Source organism: Otolemur garnettii, unplaced genomic scaffold, assembly GCF_000181295.1.
Source record: "Otolemur garnettii isolate 467f Iridium unplaced genomic scaffold, OtoGar3 scaffold00055, whole genome shotgun sequence".
NCBI lineage: Eukaryota > Metazoa > Chordata > Mammalia > Primates > Galagidae > Otolemur > Otolemur garnettii.
In genome coordinates, this window is record NW_003852450.1 from 9,875,322 (window position 1) to 9,893,127 (window position 17,806).

Below are 17,806 nucleotides of genomic sequence, written 5' to 3' on the forward strand. Positions count from 1 at the left end.
TTCCCAATGTTGAGGTTGAGGTAAAAATGGTTAAGCATTTCCGTCTGTCAATCATCTATAAGTTAAATTTCTAAGATGTGTCATTTGTGAAATAAATCTTTTTATTACAAATCACTGTAGTATTTGTAGTGGTGACATAAACACTCCAAACATCCTGTCTCCTGTGAATCATATAGTAGAAACGGGTAATACGCTAAGTGTTTCATAACATGTGCAATACTGACAGACGTTTTTGTTAGGAAAAAAGAAAGTACTAAGGAAGGCTATTAAGCATAAAAAAGGGATTATTCACTATCGTCCCAGGAAATTAGAGTTTAGAAGGCCTCTTTACAATAGTGCATAAAGTAGTCCTGTTGTTTCCCAGCTGTATTGCACATAAGTACAGCATTTCCCTCCCACAGGAATAAAGCATTTTCATGCAGAAAATAATGAACTCCAAAGCAAGGTGAATTCTTAAGCAGTAAAATAAGTGAGTGCAATCTCATACACAGGAATTAGGTAAGAACGATCAAGAAAATTATTTCAACACAACAATTAACCGCACCAGTTGAAAGATGTTAAAGGTCTGGAAAAGATTTTATTTTTACCATCTGGGAATTATTAATAAATCAGTATCGTATTTGACAGTCATTTTAATAGCCTAAGACCAGCTTCAAAGTCTGGGTTTAGAAATCTGTATTTATTTGAGCATATCAAAAGACATAGGGAAAAGTGGTATTTATACACACAAATATGTTATATATCGATATGACAGCAATTAGTAACCCATGGCATAAAGCTAAACCAATTTTTTTGTCCCATGATTTCCATTTTGTACATTGATAAAGGCAGATGAGAAACAAGCACTCCATATTCCTAGGTAGTGTAAACTCCATTAAATTATCCTCCTGAAGGAACCAACTATTCAGTTTTCAATTCTGATATTTTAGCAGTAAGAGGGACAGAGATTTGGGCTCCACAATATTCCTTTCCTAAGTCAACTGCAGGTGGTAGATAAAAATGATTTCTTCAAAGGTATCTTTAAGATTTAAACTCAACACTCTTCCCATATTCAAACTGGTAATTTATGGCCCCATGTGCTTGTAAGCAAGAGGCATGAAAGTAAGTGGTATGTTTCATTTTAGTCTCATCATAACAAATCAAACCATATTAGATTCACGTCTGAGGTCATACACCAAGTCAACATGGCATTACATAACCAAGTGCAGTGGGACGCCTCATGCTGAAGCTTCCCTTTGAAGGTAAAAAAACCAAAACAAACCAACTTTAGTCACGCTGCCAGGGTACAGTTTTACATCATCACTGCTTCATACACAATTTGGGTTATTATTATTCTATAATAAATTTGGTTGATTTTTGGACAACTTCTTTGGCAGAAGAGTTTCTGTAAAGTTTCCACTTTCTAATATCTTCTTAGAAGTTAAAATTTTCCCCTTCTCTAGTAATTTCCAGCTTTTTCCATTTGGTTGCTATTACCATTTATTTTTCTTATGTTTCAACTGGAAGAGCTGCCAAGCAAAGATGTCTTTTCAGGACACGGAGGTGGAGTGCCAGTGAGTGGTTCCAACCTCGCCACTTGGTGGTTGCCTGCCAGCTGTGGAGATGAAGGGGACTTCATTCTCTTTTCTTGGGCTTTACAAGCAATAATATGACTCATCTTTTCTGAGATGCCTGGCAGCGTTGTGAAGAGTTCCTTTTAACATATAGATTTTAGAATCAAAGAATGTGTCTGCGTGATATGGATTTAAAGAAGCTCTTAGGTAAAGGAATGCCACTAAGATGAACTGTTAAGTTCTGTTAAAAATATAATAAATTTGATATATGAGGTTATATCAGTAGCATTGAAGGAATGATTTCGTTGTTTGAAACATAACCCACGACCCTGTTTTTGATTAACCTCCCCTTTTGTCTGAATTTTATAAACAGCTTATCTAGTAAGCAGAAAAGGTCTTTTAAGGCCATAGCTTTTAGGAAAAGCGTGATATAAGACCAAGATAGTGAAAAAGGTCATGAGGCATTTAAGGAAGCATCGGGGAGGGGGTTAGTACAGTCTTCTGTGCATGTGATTTTATATAACTTTGAATGTGTTATTTAACCTTCCATGCCTCATTTTTTTCCCCATTCATAAAAATGACAATAATTACACTTGCCACCTGTGGGCCTCAAAGGAGAGAGGGAGGATTAATGAAATGTCTGTCAAGGGCTTTGAACTTTCAAGAATAAAGATTTTATTACTCCATAAAGTACAAAGTAGTATTCTGAGCTTGTATTTTTCCTGGCATTTACCTCCATCTCTCAAATTCTTTGCACATCATCGGCTACTGTGGCTCACAACATCCCCCTCTCTTCCAGTGACTGTCGGAGCTATTCTAGAGACATGCCAGGCTGCTGCTGGTTTTTACCCCAGAACTAAGGAGACTTTTTCATTTTGGTTGTGGCATCTGAAATTTTTGTGTCTGTGGCCTGTTTCCCTGTGCACTGTAGATTGCTCTGAAGACATGGGAGTATGGATCAAGGGCAATGTGGGATCTATCAACCCAGACATCCCCAAACTACATGTTAATCCTGAGAATGTATCATTATGGAGCCAACTTGGAAAGCTACGGAACAGCTCCCACTATTGCAAAAGAAAAGTTGGCCTTGCCAACATGCCATCATATAGCTCATAAATATTTTTAAAATGTTTAGATTCTACCACCCTCTTTCTGCCTCTTTTTAACTTCATGGTTTTCCTGGAAAGTAGCACCGGAAATAATTTCTTGACTGTGGAAATCAAAACCTGGATCTTTAAGGTAGTCAATCCTTTCTGCACTCTATCGAGGGTATCTTAAATGTCCTTTATCCTCTGATACTGCAAATCAGCAATGCTCATAAGGATCCTGGGCTGGATCAATGCTGAGGGTCACAGCCAAATCACAATCGTTGAAGATCATGTGGTTTAGTCTCTAGCCTTTGAGACTTCTTTCAGGAAGAGAAAAAAAAAATGGGGCTTATGATTTGGGGAAACAACTTCTGAAGTCTAAGAAAATAACCATTTTCCTGACCAATGCTGTTTCAGGGAGCAATAATAATTAATTAACTAATGCTATGATTTTAATGAATGTTATACATCAGGCAGCACTACAGAATTCAAGGAAATGTGAGACTTAGTCCAGGTCCTTAAAGATATTCATTTTAAGAATTTGTTAGAATTCATTTGTTAGAATTATTATTTTTTTTTTTTTTAATTTTGAGACAGAGTCTCACTCTGTCACCCTGGATAGAGTACCATGGTGGCATAGCTTACAACCACTTCAAACTCTTGGGCTTAAGTGATCCTCTTGCCTCAGCCTCCATAGTAGTTGGGACTCTAGGTGGTCACCAAAACACCCAGCTGTTTTTTTAGAAATGGGTCTTCTTGTTGCTCAGGCTGGTCTCAAACTCCTGAGCTCGAGCAATCCACACACTTTGGCCTCTTAGAGTACAAAAAGACTTCTTATATATGCAGCATTATACATGTGCAAAGTAAAATAAAAAAAAATTACATCATTTTAGGGTACTGAGAATGGCACACAGAAACATACACCCACACACTTTTCCTTCTAGGCTCTAATTCTTAATATGCTACCCTTTAGTCCTGGATTCCTAAATTTAGCTTAAGGCATTGAGTCCTATTGGAATGTGAATTTCTTGTGGAGAAGCTAACAATTTATGTTGTCATCATTCATTCACTTTCCCCTGAAATTAATCTCTGATCTTCAGAAAGAATCTGTTTCAGGTGTGGATAAGCTTTATTGAAATGAAGGAAGAAGTCCCTCCAAGCCCCCCTCATGAGTCAGATGTGGGACAATGATAAGCTCAGTGGTATTCTACACATATAATTTAATTTATGGGTAATCATCTCTTTCCTCTTGGTGCTATTTATCTAATCTGATTTTGCTTCTTAGCCACCAACTCATTTTAATAAATGCCAATACTGAAAACCATGTTGGTCATAATTCAAACATGGCAAAACGTGAACAAGTAGATTATTGAAATTCCAAGTAATTTTTCATGTACATTTGGTAACATCACTTAGCCATAGATTTATCAAAGACATTTTATTCTGGAACAAAAGAAATATGTGTTAATTAGAAACATAATTACATGCGTGTGTGAAATGTAAAATCGGGCTTCAGATAGTTTTTATTCTTTCTCTGAAGAGATTTAAACAAAAATGTACATAATTGTGTGTGAAGACACCACACTGTACCCCCAAAGTGCATCAATGTACACAGTTACCATTCAATTAAAAAAAAACAAAAAAAAACAAAAAAAACAAAAATGTACATATAGAGTACAAATGAGTATTAGTTTTATAGCTAGCATGTAAAGGGTGAGCCACAGCAATAAAAACTGGTAGATGACATGGGAATTTATTATAGAGAAATAGGAAATAGGAATAAAATGGTTATTTCATGATTTTATCCCATACCTACATCCTATACTGCAGACCATCCAAATGCCTCTTTTATCTCAGAGGGGGTTCAGGGATGATGGGAGAGAGTTAAATGCATTATTGGAGTATCTCAAAATCCCCATAAGTCATTAACAGATATTTATCCATCACTTTCATTGATAGACATGATAAGGTTGCAGGACCAGAGAGATGGAACACAGTGTCCCTCTTAAGGGAGTTTACGGTATAGTGTGAAGATAAGTGACTGGTCCATCTCCATTTAGAGTGCTAAATATAAATATAAGGACACATGTACGCATGAGTGCCTGTAGGCCACTTTTAGTAGGAAGATGCCTGGCCTTGCCAAAGACAATGTGTCAGAAAAGGTATCGTCTAGATTCTGATGCCTTAACCTCAAATGGAAGGGGGATAGTTGATTGATAGAAAAAAGTCTAGGGAGAGGTAACAACTTGTTTAAAGACATATGCATGAGAGAATGAGATAATCTCAAGACTGTTGTAGGTAGTTCATCATGCTCGAATTGGAGACCAAAACTTGGTGAGTGGCAATCACATTTACATTGTAGTCATTGGGTTGGCATCAAGGATGGCTCCAGAGTGAAGACAAGAGTAGAATAGGGCAAACGATTCCAAATCAGTAACCCAGAGGAATCCAAACAGATCAATAGGGGATGCAACCCAAACTGAAGGATAGAGGGAGTAGCAGCTATTCAAGTCTCACATTCACAAAGAGCCTACGGTTTTAAGCTTTTGGTGTTTTTTCCATGCCAAGTTATACAAATAATCAATGAGTTTGTGTATGTGTGTTAGACTTGTTGATTTAACACAAACATTGAAATATATAACAATTTTTATAAATTTTTGGATATTTCTTTACTTTTTATATGTGGAAAGCTTCAAAAACAGGACAGTATACATCTCTGGCCCTATTGTCTGGGATAAGGAAGGAGAATGGTTAGATCTGAGAGCTTTGTAACCATTTGCAGGTGCAACATCTTGGCCAAGTTTGTACAGTGGGATTGTGGTGTGGCAGTAACAGAACTAGACTCCTAGCCTGGTGCTCTGTCACAGCACCACATCTGCTCATCTATCCTTATGTGAGAAAAGCAAAGAAACTGTTCTAAGCTTCCCCTACACAATTAAATACAACCTTTACAATTTGAAGCTTATAACTCTGATGGAGAGAACAGAAAAAGAGGTAATGTTAGAATTTGGAGAGGGGAATAAGTGCTAAAAAGTAAAGGAGCAAAAAAAATGATGATTAGTTTCAATTAGAAAAGGGATTGAATACTCATTGCAGTAGATTATTATTGCAGTAAAGGAATTCTGAGCAGGTAGATTTCCCTTACTGGATCCAGCCTGTGGCAGTAGCAGACGGAATAGTCCTGCAAATCCACACTTGCTATTATCTTGTTGAAGATCCTTAAAATACTCATATTTCTCCATTTACATAAGCAGGCTATTATGGGTCTTTATTTTGTAGGTCAACTTGTAATGGCAGTTATTTAAATGAGTAAAGTAGACAGTGGAACACATCTAAATTTAGCCACTCTGAGTGGGTAGTAAAGGAACTTTAAAAAAAAAACCTGGCAGATCTCACCGATGGATGCAAACCTTAAGAATTTATGCAATGATGACACAGATTTTCAAATAGCTAATATTTGGACACTTGCAGATTAACGTTCAGTAAACTTATAACCTTAAAAGATCTGCCCAGGTTGGACAAATTATTTTCCCATCAGCAGTATTAACCATGGCCACAGCTGCAAAGACTAACAAACCACAAACATCTAAGAGAGAGATGAATTAAGAACACAAGGAGGACAACTTCTGCAGTTTGCAGCCGATACAACTTTCCCTTTCTTTCTGCTGGATCATCTCCAGTCACCCTAAATTGCTGAACTGACATGTGGTAAACTTGGATGACCCACAAGAGGCGAAACACATCCAGCTGTGTGTCTGGCTGTCTGCTATTTCACCTAGTATTTTTGGAGAGCAGGACCACTGCCACACTTTTGGGCCTATCACTTGCAGTAAGCTAAATGTTTCCCCAGTTTCCTAGCACAGGCAATGAAAGAGATGTTGAGAAAGATGGAGTTCATAGAGTGGACTTCGCAAGGAGCTACTCACTCACCAGCATTAGATAAGTTTAAGTTAGAGATGGAAGATTTTGCATATTTTATATATTTGTTTACCTTTCCTGCTCCTGGAAGGAGGAGCAATTTAATAATTTTGAGCGATTCCTTTATAAAATACTAGGTTTAAATGGAGCAGATTTTTATTTCTCTAAGGTTTAAAACACAGCCAGAGAGCTTTCTCTGTACACTTACCTGGTCTGCCTGGTATGTGAAGGGTGGAGGTGTTTGTCCTTCACACTATAATGCAAGTTCCTAGTGGTCAAGGTCTTTGTCCCCTTCATCTCATATAGGCTACAGCCCAGTGCTTTTCATATTCTCAGGTGCTCAATTAATAATTGGGGATAAAGTTTGAATTTCGTTAAAATTCAGTGGAATAGGGTTGTAAACTTTCTTCTTTTTTGTATTTTAAGAATTTATAATCCTATGGGAAAGCTAAGAGTATATTCAAATGGCTCTACCCTATTGAAGTATATAACAAATATTTTAAGTAAAAATAGTAGAGAATGTAAAGGAGATAGAGCTTACTTCTAATTGGGGGATCTAGACGGGACCATAGAGGTTGAGAAAAAAAAATCATGTTAACAAGTAAAATGAAAATTAAAAGACAAATGGAATAAGTTATGTGGGCATATGCAGAGTTAGAGCTCTCAGGCCATGGGTGGGAAAGGCTAAGGAAAGAAGTGCACTGAGGTTAGAGATAACATGAATCCACAGTTGGGAATTCACATGTATTGAAAACCAACAGACAGTAACTGAGCACCTACAGGCACGTATGGGAGAGCAGGTCAAGGCTAGATCTTATGGTGCATTAAAAGCCAAGGATAGAGTCTTTGCCTTATCCTGCAGGCCACACACATGTCATGAAAGTCAGATTCCATAGATCAGCAGGTCCACATCAAACCATGTGCCATCTGGCCCAAACTTTCCATATGTCCTCGCCATGCCTCTTTTTCATAAACCATAGCCTAATGAATTACTTACAATTTCCTTTCTTTCTGACTTTGCTGATGTCTCTCCTAAACACTTTTCTTATCTCCACTATTCTTGTTTGAACTGGAAGTCCCAATTTAGATACCATCTTTCTTCCAAACTTTTCTTCATTTCCTTCCTAGACCTTCCCTTTGGAGTACATCTAAATTCATCTAGAACTTTATTAACAGCAGTTATTTTTCTCAAATTTTATGGGTAAGTATGGACATTTTTAACCTACCAAATTAAACCACTGAGTGATATCTCTATCCATTTCTTTTCTGTATATCGTTCAGAAATTAGCCAAGAGTAATACATGTGATAGAAACTCATTAAATATTTGTTGACTGTTCATTAAGTAAGTCAACAAAAAAATTTTAAGCTTATGAAGTACAATATTTTGGATGGTTAATTTAAAATAAAATTATATAGCTGAAAGCTCACTGTGTGTATTATGAAAGTGTGAATGTCTGTTGGTATATAACTATAATAAAGTCACATTGATTTAGAAGGTTGGCAGTAGGTTGTGGGGATCAAGGTGAGTTAAAGAACATATTTATTGAAATATTTTTTATTATTTTCGAGAAGACTATCTTAAGCTACAAAATGTGTACTCACAAATTGGAAAAAGTTATTAACAACATCTGGTTCACAAATATATAAAAGTATACATAGAAAATATATCATTTTCTTCAAGTTTTCCAGACACAGAACAAATCATAGATACCATGTTTAGGGAATACTTACTATATTAAATCTTTGCTTGTGAACATTACCTCAAAATATATGCTGTAACTTTTAAATTAAATTTTGAAAAAATATTTCAAAATTTTATTTGGTAACAAAATATATTCTGAGCTTTAATGTTCAAAATTCTGAGTTAGTGGCCAGGCTAAGTACCTCATGCCTGCAATCCTAGCACTCTGGGAGGCCAGTGCAGGTGGATTGCTTGAGCTTAGGAGTTTGAGATCAACCTGAGCAAGAGTGAGAGCTCACCTCTACTAAAAATAGAAAAACTAGTTGGGCCTTGTGGCAGGCACCTGTAGTCCCAATTACTCAAGAAGCTGAGGCAGGAGGATCACTTGAGCCCAGGAGTTTGAGGTTGCTGTGAGCTATGACATCATGCCACTCTACCCAGAGAGATAAGAGTAAGACTCTGTCTCAAAAAAAAAAAAAAAAAAAAAAAAAAAATTCTGAGTTAGTGATCTTTTTTAATATATCAAAAACCAAGATACAAAAAATCATGTCTTAAATTCCTTCCACATTAAAAAATGACATGAGTATATAGGTACAGAAAGATAAAATAGTGCTATATGTTTTTATAACTCATTTTTTATTTGAAAGGTAAACAACATATTTGTCCATAATATACACTCTGTAGCTTTAAATTTATATGTGACACTAACAATAATTTTTAAAAAAATGATGGAGTCTAAATTAGTTTGAGATTAAAGCATGCCAGTAAATGAATAATAATGAATACTTGGTTTAATTTCTAATTGAACGGCAAAGGTTTTCATTTTGCAAATTGAGAAGTTAAGCTTACTGTTTTGAAAAGGGAATTAAGTAATTAAAGAATTTTATCCAGAAGCACATGGTGGATGTATTGTATTCTAAATGGAGGTAATCTCTATTACTTCTCCAAATGATCTGAGACTTAATATGACTGACTATTTCTTTTTCCCCAAATGTGTCTGCCAACAAATCAGGATTAGAGAGAGTACTAGACTAAACACTGAATTAAAAAGAGCACACAGATATTTAGAGTCTGACCTAGAAAAAAAAATGAAACCTGATGAGTAGAAAATAATGAATTACAATCCATTCATACTTCTACTGGTTCCCGTGTAAGGTGATCCAGTTATTTGAAAGTCCTGTAGGAACACCACTTTTGGACAAAAGAAGGACTTGAAAAAAAATTTTAAATATGTAAAGACCTCAGCATGGCTTAGATAAAGTAGATTATAGTATGTCTAACCATCAGCTTGCTAACCCAGAGCTTAAAATTGTTTGGTTAAGAAATTACAATTTCTTATAATAATAGCTTTTGCATAATGGAAAAATAATAATAGGAAGTTTTTACTAATAGTATTGTGATATTGTTTTGAGTTATTGTTTTTTGATCACCAGTGAGCCAGGTGCCACAGAGCCCCAATCCCTCTCTCCATACGTACTGTATGATGTAAACCCAGTAACAATGGGCTGGGACATAGCCAGACACACTGTGGAGTTGGCTATGAGGAAAGAAAGACATTCTTCTCTTTCTCCTCAGAGTCACAGAAGTTAGTTGTGTAGGACACCCCTCCAGTTAAATGGTACAACTCCTGAGACAAGTCAGAAGCTTATCCCAAAGCACAAATTGAAGCAGCTCTATTTATTGGTTGAGTTTTTAGACCAGATAATAGAAGAATATGATTACAATTATGATTAAGAAAAAAAAGATGGACAAGAAGAATAAAAGAAGAGGAATAGAGCCAAGAAAGAAAATGTAAATATTCCTAATTGACAGGGATCTGAATTTAAAAATCTTAATGGAGGTGGGGCATGGTGGCTCACACCTGTAATCCCAGTACTAGGGGAAGACAAGGTGGTGGGAATTTGAGACGAGCCTGGACAACATAGCAAGACCCTATCTTTACAAAAAATAAAAACATTATCAAGGTATGATACTCAGGAGGTTGGGGCAGAAGGGTTGCTTGATCCCAGGAGTTCAAGGCTGCAGTGCGGTATGATCATACCATTGTACTCGAGGCTGGACACAGGTCTTAAAAATATCCTGATGGGGAGAAGGCAAAAATATCTTTCTGTTTATTTTACTTTTGTACTTGTAAGGCATGGTGGGTATAAATGTAAATAACTACACTGATCCTGTTGCAGAGGGGAATATTAACAATGTTATGCAAAAGTGTCCTGTCACTCACCTGTCCATATGTCATGGGGGATAATTTTTCAATTGGAATATAATCACCAAGTGATGTTTCCTGCTAAAAGGGAATTATGATTCATTCTAAGATAGCCAGATCAGTATTTTGAAAGATTAGAGAGAAAAAAAGAAAATATATGTGTCCATTAATTATTAAAAAACATCTTGAGTACTTAATAGGATACTACTTAACTTTATCTTGGCAACTCTTTGTGGCTAGAAATAGGGCCAAAACAGCTCTTTACAAACCTCTAGCAACATTTATTAGATTTTATGACCATTTATAACTTTAGAAAATCAATGAGAATATTGGGGAAAAGGGGAAGACTTTAGTATTTTGCTTCATCAAGGCCAAGCTAAAACTTCCCCTGATGTTCTGAAGGTTTCTGGAAAATTACTGACATGAGGCAGATGAATAGGAGAACAAGCACACAAATTTATTTGCTCATAGTGTCATATGACACAGGACCCTTTACAATGAAGGCTTGAAGGCCACTAAATGCAGAAAGCAAGAGAGTAAATAATTTTTTTCAATATGAAGTATCCTATAAGCTTGCTATACCCACATTATGTTTTAAACATGAAGAGCATGCAATAAACATGAGGTAGCCCTACATATTTATCTTGAATTAGTAACGAGAGTAAGAAAGACTTTTATAAAATATAATATTTATTTATTTGCTAATTATAATGTACCTATTGACCAAGTCAGAAATAAAGACCTAAATGGACATAAAGGGCTCAAGTAAATAAAGTATTACCTTTCAACCAGTGCTGTCATAGACTCACTAAGTGTACGTTCTATGTTTCAGCATAGATTATTGACAATTATCATATGACGATGAAGTTAGAGCAGATGGTTGGCAAGTAGGATTGTAGAATTTGGCTGTGGTCTTAAGGATCTTTTAGTTTAGTGGTTTTTAAAAATGTCTTTAGTAATTGAAGTCATCTTTTTCTGGTTCAATCTTACATAAGACCATGATATAGACTATTAAATTTCAGATTTGTTCTGGTTGAAGCAGGACAGAGAGACTAAATCTAGTCAAATCCCTAATTTTATAGGAGAGATGATTTAATTTACCAAAGGTAATTAATAAGAAAACTATAAATAAAAACATATGTCTTTTGATTCTCACACCATTCATTCTGTCAGTAAATTGTGATGTACCTAGAGAAGAAAGCTGATGACAGCAAAATTAAGCCATTTAGATTCAACAACTGTTTTCTAGGGCTAACATGACAATCAAATCTATAGACAAATCCTAGATGTAGACAAATGGAAAAGACTAGAGAACCCAGAAATAAACCCACACATTAATATCAGCCGGAGTTCCCCAAGGCTATAAAGAATCCATAATAGGGAAATGATAGTCTCTTCAACAAATGGTGCTGGGGAAACCAGATACTCAAATGCAAAAACGGGAAATGGGACCTCTATCTTACACCATAAACAAAATCAACTCAAAATGGTTTATATACTTGAACATAAAATTTGATGCTAAAATTCCTAGCGGAAAACATAGAAGAAATCCTTCTGGAAATTGGTTTTAGAAATAATCTTTTGAATGTAATGTCATGATCACAATGAACAAAAATAAAAATAGACAAGTATGATTACATCGGATTGATATGTTTATTTTTACTTATTGTTTTAAAATTTTGTTTGTGTATATTTTGATATATTTCATTGTGGTGAAGTCAGAGCCTTCAGCATCCATCACTGGAGCAACGTATGCTGTAGCAACTGAGCAATGTCTCATCCCCTCCCCTTCCCTTCCCAACTTTTTAAGTCTCCATTGTCCATCATCCAACATGCTGCTTCCATGTACCCCACTTGTAAGTAGGAACATGTCACATTTGTCTTTCTGTGTCTGAGTCATTGCACTTAAGATAACGGTCTCCAGTTCCATCCATGTTGCTGCAAAAGACATGATTTCTTTCTTTTTTTTTTTTTTGCAGTTTTTGGCCAGGGCTGGGTTTGAACCCACTACCTTCAGCATATGGGCCTAGACATGATTTCTTTTTTTGTATAGCTGAATAGTATTCCACTGTATAATCTATACATTTTCTTTATCTTATCCTCTGTTAATGGACACTCAGGTTGATTCCATATCTTTGCTACTGGGAATAGTGGTGTGATAAACCTCTGTGTGCTGGGATCCTTTTTATAAATTGATTCTTTTTTCTTTGAGTAGATATCCCATAGAAAAACTGCTGAATCATGTGGTAGTGAATTCTATTTTTAGTTCTTTGAGAAATTGTTATACTGTTTTCCATAGAGCTTGACTAATTTACATACCCACCAATACTGTATAAGAGAGTTCCCTTTTCTCCACGTCTTGACCAACATCTTGTTAGCCATTCTGATGGTGAAAGATGATATCTCATTGTGGTTTTAATTTACATTTCTCTGATGATTAATAATGCTAAACATTTTTTCATATCCTTGATCATCTCAGTAGTTTCAGGAAAAGTTTTTAATAAAATTCAGCATCATTTCATAGCCAAAATCTTCAACAGACTAGGCATAGGAAGAACATACCTCAAAATAATAAAAGCCATATATGACAAGCCCATAGCCAACATCTTATTTCATGAAGAAAAGTTGAAGGCATTTGCTCTAAGGATTAAAACAAGACAAGGATGCCCAATTTTACCCCTCTTATTCAACATACTAGTAGAAGTTCTCACCACAGCAATTAGACAAGAGAAAAAATGGAAGCCTATCAAAATTGTCAAAGAGGGATTCAAATTATCCCTGTTTGCTGATGAGATGATCTTACATATAGAAAACTCTAAACACTCCACAAAAAATCTTGGATTTGATAAATGAATTCAATAAATTGGCAAGATACAAAATTAACCTACAAAAATCAGTAGCACATATACACACTGATAATGATCCAGTAGGGAACCAAATCAAGAGAGCAATTCCATTTGCATTAGCTGTAAAAAAAAAAAAAGAATGCCTATTAAAGTATATTTAACCAAGGAAGCGAAATATCTCTACAAGGAAAATTATTATATGAAATATTGATGAAAGAAATTGTAAATGACACAAACAAATGAAAAACATCCCATGCTCATGGATTGACAGAATTAATACTGTTAAAATGGCCATGCTATCTAAAGCAATATATAAGTTCAAGTACCAGTGCCATTTTTTGTAGAATTAGAATAAGAAATTCTAAAAGCCATAAGGAACCAAAAACAGCCCCAAAGCAATCTGAAGCAAAAAATAAATGAAAAGAAAGCTGGAAGCATGACATTAATTGATTGGCGGATTAGTGTTCATTACTGTTATTGCATGTTTTTTGGTCCCATTTTAAGAATATCAGAGCTTAAATTAGAGCAACAAACATTCCTAAATTTCTTGTTAAACATGCTAAGAATGGAAGTGAAGATTAGACACAATGGCTCACACATGTAATCCTGGCACTCTGAGAGACCAAGGCAGGTGGATTGCTTGAGCTCAGGAGTTCAAAACCAGCCTAAACAAGAGCAAGCTCCGTCTCTACTAAAGATAGAAAAACTGAGATAAGAGAATTGTTTGAGCTCAAGAATTTGAGAGTGCTGTGAACTATGATGATACTATGACACTTTATCCAGGATGACAGAGTGAGACTCTATCTCAGAACAAAAAAAAAGTATGAAAATGAAATCAGGGATATGTTATCCCAAGTTTATGGGAATAATTTCATGAAGAAAACAGCTGTGTACAAATGGATTAAATGTTTTTCAGAAGAGGAGAGAAAGCATCGCTGATGAAGGGAGGTCAGGGCAGCCTGTAATGACCAGACTGATGAAAACATTGCAAAAATTAATTGAATTATGAATTATGTGTCAAAATTACCACCTGACTGTGAGAAGCACAGCAGACCAAATAAACAGAGATAAAGAAACAGTTAAAAAAAACCCTTAACTGAAAATCTTGGCCAACAACTCATGGCTCTTGCATCATGGCAATACACCAGCTCACATAGCACAGTGAGGGAGTTTTAGCCAGTCAACAAATAACTGGCTAGGCCCAGTGCCTGTGGGTCACGTAGCTAAGGCGCCAGCCATATACACCCAAGGTGGCAGGTTTGAATCCAGCCCGGGCCCACCAAACAACAATGACGGCTGCAACCAAAAAATATAGCCGGCGTTGGGGCGGGCGCCTGTGGTCTCAGTTACTCAGGAGGCTGAGGCAGGAGACTCGCTTGAGCCCAGGAGTTGGAGGTTGCTGTGAGCTGTGATGCCACGGCACTCTACCCAGGGGGACAGCTTGAGTCTCTTGTCTCAAAAAAAAAAAAAAATAACGGGCTATTGGAATACCCTCCCTAGTCACTTATTCTTGTCCCCAATGACTTTTTTTTTTTACCAGATAAAATGAAATATTATAAGAAAGACATTTTGATGACATTCAGAACATTGAGAGTAATATAATGATGACTTTGATGACCATTCCAGAAAAACAGTTTCAAAATTGCTTTCAAGGATGGATGAAGCATTGGCATGGATGCATAGCTTCATAAGGAGAGTACTTCAAAGGTGACTGCGGTGATATTTAGCAGTTAGGTATATAGCACTTGTTCTAGGATGCATTCACAAACTTAATTGTTAGATCTCATAGACAAATAGGACTTAAGCTAAAAACTGCTACACAACAAGAGAAATAATCAACAGAGTGAACAGATAACCTGCAGAATGAGAGAAAATAATTGGCAACTATATATCCATTTGGGGACTAATATCTAGAATTTACAAGGAACTCAACAAAGACACCCTCATTAAGAAGTGGGGTAAGGACATGAATAGACATTTTTCAGAAGAAGGTTTATTTTTAAATGCTGATGCCACAGGACAGTGATGCACATGTGATCTTCATCTACCAGGTCTGTAGTTGTATAGTTAAGGTTAAGAACCAGCAAGTCACAGTCTTGTGGCCGAAACATTAAGGTGGGGGAGGGAAGGGCTGGTCTGTCTTTGTGCTAGAATAGAGACCCAAACACGTTTTCATTATATCATATGCCCCTGTGGCATAGTTCTCTGAGTCAAAGTAAAACTATGAAGAATTTTTTTAAGCAATAAAATAAGCCCCAGGCATAAAGGAGAGACAACACAGTTCCTCTTTCAGTTCAACTGACATCTACTTTAGATATTAAAAGCACCTGGCTATGAACACCTGATAAGCAATATAGCAGGTGGCAGGTGGAAGAGGTGTAGAGGAGCCTGGAGAGAACAGGGACCCAGGCTTTGGCTCTGTTTAAATAATACCCGGCCAAGCAGGAGGGAACAGACCTTATTAGTCTGTTTAACAGTCTAAGTCTGTTATCTGATAACAATGGCGTAGTTATCACCTGTTTCCCAGTGTTCTATCTGGAAAAGTTATAAACCTATGCTTTTCAATATATTTGGAAGTCAAGATATCTGTATTTGCAAATCTGATAAGATCTTCTCTCTCATATATTTCTCTCTTTCCCTTCCTTCCTTCCTCCCTTCCTTTTTTCTTTCTTTCTTTCTTTCCTTCCTTCCTTCCATTTTTTTTTAAAGACAGAATCTCTTTTGGTCACCCTTGGTAGAGTGCCATGGCTTTATAGCTCATAGTAACCTTGAATTCTTGGGCTCAAGCGATTCTCTTGACTCAGTCTCCCGAGCAGCTAGGACTATAGGTACCCGCCACAATGCCCAGGTTTTTTAGAGATGGGGTCTCGCTCTAACTCAGGCTGGGCCCTCAGCCTCCCAGAGTGCTGGGATTACAGGTGTGAGCTACCACTCCAGGCCCCATAGATATATTTCTTGATTTTCATCTATGTTCCAATTTCTACTTGAGGCTTCCCTGTAGTGGGGTCTCACCATAGGTATTAAGAAATTCAAATTCTTATGTTCCAAAATAAATAAAGTCCCCACACTCTATTCCAACTACCTTTTACAACTCAAATTACCCCCAGGGATAGACATTAAACTAGATATTAAGAGAAAGCTCATTGAAATAATTTTTACCTTGATGTAAGTGACTAATGAGGAGGCTATCTTGACTCTCCAGGGGCACTTGCATTTCAATAATGGAAATTTGTTAACTCAGGTAAATTGCCAATTAGTGGACAGTGTTGTAACAGGAAAAAGGGTAAAGAAAGTTTTCAGACAGTAAGGGAAATATTTCTGGGAAGGAAAGCCTCTTCTATGTCCGCTAAGTCTTATTTCCCTTAACTCATACAGATACACAATTTTATCTATAAGTGTCTGGCAATATTATTATAGTGAGATGATCATAAATTTTAGAACATTTGTGGACTCTGGAAATAGTTTCACTGACAATTTGGTTTAGAATTTTAAAAAATAGTGTTTATTTTATTGAGTGTTATCTAAGTTAATGGAAGTTAATGAAAGAACATCTCATAACTCTCAAATCCTTTTCTGCTGAAAAATCCGAGGCCATCTTATATGTAAACAGTATATATAGTACATCCAAAACTTTTTGTTTTTTACAATTTGTTAATAATCGCTTAAATGCTTTCGCTTTGTTTTGCTTTTAGCTTTATAGTAACACAAAGTAATAGCATCAAGGGCTTTGAAACTGAACGCCATTTCCTGAAATCCCAGTTGTAGTACTTTCTGCTGGGACAAGTTACTTTCTCCTCTCTGTGCCTCTTTCTTCCTATTCAATAAAACAGGGTGTCCCAAAAATCATCACGCATAGGGAAAATGGGAAAATATAACTAAGGATGCCTTTATTTATAAAATATTCATTGCAAATTTTACAAAGAGGTGGCCAACGTGCATAGAATATTTTGGAAAAACTTTTAAAAAGTTTTTAATGAATATTTTGTAAATAAAGGCATCCTTAGTTATATTTTCCCATTTTCCCTACGTATGATGGGAACCATCATTGGGACACCATTCAGTATTTGCCTCACAGATTTACTATGTGGGTTAAATCAACTAAGGCAGGTAAAGCACTTACCATAGAACTTGGTGCCCTGTAAATGCTGAATAAACACTAGCTATATTATTGTTGTTGTTGTTATTGTTATTATTTTCACAATACCTCCTGTATGCTTCCAAAGCAGACTCCATTTAATGCTCAAAGTCTTAAATGTCATCCAGACAGAGGAAGAATAATTTGGGTTGTATAACTATAAAAGCTAAAACAGTGTCATAATAGACTCACAGGTACATGCAACTAAATATTACCTGAACATTACTTCATTTTTCATTTCTTGTTACTATCCTAACAGTTTATAAATAAATACACAGTAACCTCAGAGGGAGGCCTGGCATGTCCGGTTTAGGCAGTAGCCAGCTGGGCTGAGGGTTGCTGGCTTTTTGTCAAGAGCAAGCTCCCCCATGCGGATCA